Raw genomic sequence first — 2,438 nt, 5'->3', positions numbered from 1 at the left:
TTTATGATTTTGTTTTTTATATTTAGGTCCAAATCTATAATCCATCTCTGGTTCATTTTCAAATGTGATATGAGAGCTCAATTTTACTTTTTCCCCCCACATTGATATTCACTTAACCTAGCACCATTTGTTGAAAAAATGTTTTCTCTACTGAATCGTAGTGATGCCTTTGTGTAAATCAGGTAACATATATGTACAGATCTGTTTCTAGACTATTCTGTTTTATTAATTTACTTGTTTTGTCAATACCGGTCCTAATTGCTGTAGATTTATATTGTCTTGATATCTGCTAATTTAACTCTTCTGATTTTGTTGTTCTTTAAGTTTTGGTTATGTTAGTTCCCTGCAGCTTCATATGCCAACGTTAATGTGGCCACATCAACATTTTTGGGTTGATGTCCGATGGTATGTTTTCCCATCTTTTTACTTTAAATATATCTGTATCTTTTTATGTATGTATGCATGTATGTATGTATGTATGTATGTATTTTTTCTTTATCTATACTTTTATATTTAAATGATATTTCTCTAACATAGCAATAGGTGATTCATGCTTGGTTCCTTTAGTCCAGTCTCTTCACCTTTGTCTCCTAATTCAAATGTTTAGTCCACATAGATTTAATGTTGAATTTAAGTCTACATCTTGCTATTTGTTTTCTATTTGTCCCATTTACATTTTTTGTTCTTATATTTTTCATCTCCTGCCTTCTTTGAATCATTGAAGTTTTTAAAAAAATTATTATTATTTCATTTTATGTCCTCTATTAGCATTTTCATTATGTATCATTCTTTTGCTTATCTACTTAGGTGACTGGTCAGGACTCTCCAATGCTAATTTCATATGTTTTGTATTTGTTCCTCTTTTTCCTTCTTAAAAGGAATGCCAGTGCTTCTGCCCACTCAGCTCAGGTGCTACAGAGATGCTGGTCCTCATTTGGATGGCTATGACTGATGGTTGCTAGGGTAATCTCAATCTCCATAACTGGCTCAGGAATAAGCATGTGACCCAATTGTAGTACATGAGACTAGAGGAAAGGTTTTCTGGAAGCTTCTGGGGATGTTCTTCCTCATTCTTCTAGAAAGGGTATGGGACATCTCTTTCTTGCACTGGGCTGGACAAAAATAATCACATGGGCCCTGCTGTTATTAGAAGCCACGCTATGACTCTGAGGATAACTAGATTTAGGATAAAGCTGAATTGCAGCCAGCCAAATGCAGAAACTGAAGGAACATGGATCTTTCTTAATATTGAGCTTCTCCATCAACCAAACTTAACGTCTACTTAAATCTGGACATCCTCTTATTTGAACAAATACATTTACTTACTTGTTTAAGCCATCTTAAGTGGATTTTATTTTACAACTGAAGGCATCATAACAGGTATAAGAAGTATACATTACTTTTATATTCAGAAAAGTAATAAACATAGATTTTTAAAAATGCTTAAGTATTGCAGATTCTGACTTTGGCTTCCTGAGGCCACAGAAATAATTTTCTTTCCCAAATTAATTCCTTTGACATTAACTTTTGTTACCTATTACCTCATATTGCTTTGTGGTTACTTAATTTGTGTTGCATTCCCTCCTTGATTAGGTCCCTATCACACGGTGACCATGAATCCAGCGTTTAGCACAAACTTGATATTTATACTGGGCTCTTTCTCACAAGACAATAGCATTTGATATATTTGATTTCTCCTGGAGAGGGCCCTATGACATCTCATCAACATAAGCAAGGCAACATTATCTTTTAAAAAAGAATCTACAGTTTCAGAGAGAGTGGTTTATTCTCTGGAGAGGGCAGTAAGGCCAGCTTTGGCTCAGTTGAGTGAATGGGCTTTTCCTTAAATACTGACAACCTGTTCCTGAAGTAACTGCGGACATCTCAGTCAGGGGCTCACTGAGACAGGGGCACACACAATTAACCTCATTCTTATTGACAGTCTCCTTGGCAGTGGGGCAAACACCAGGGCAAACAGCCAAGTAAGAGGAGAAACAGGTTTTCGTAACAGACATGCATCATGGAGGACAGGTCACCTGGCCTTGTGGATGAACTCTGTGAGCTGGCATGAGTCCTGGAGGCCAGTGCTTCAGTCAACACCTGAGCCGAAAGGAAATCCTAGAACAAAGGAATAACAAGACGAGCTCTTTGGCATTGGTTGGTACAAACCACTGTCCTGGATGCTCAGGACTCCTTTTTATCCAAAAGGTAGGCAAGGTAAGCATACAATTGTAAAGCATCAAAAATGGGCTCTGTCTTTCAGAAACACAGATTAACAAAGGATGTTCAGTCACAACTAACATCTCATTGAGTGACAGAGGTGAATTACTCACAAAAGGTAAGATTAACATTTCAAAGTTCTTTGTCACATAGGCTTAAAGGGGACCATGTTTATCTTTACAAAAGAATCATAGCAGTTACCAACAGGTCAGAGAGAA

The sequence above is a fragment of the Pteropus vampyrus genome, unplaced genomic scaffold (assembly GCF_000151845.1).
Source record: "Pteropus vampyrus isolate Shadow unplaced genomic scaffold, Pvam_2.0 Scaffold213, whole genome shotgun sequence".
NCBI classification, from domain to species: domain Eukaryota; kingdom Metazoa; phylum Chordata; class Mammalia; order Chiroptera; family Pteropodidae; genus Pteropus; species Pteropus vampyrus.
This window is presented reverse-complemented; position numbering follows the sequence as displayed.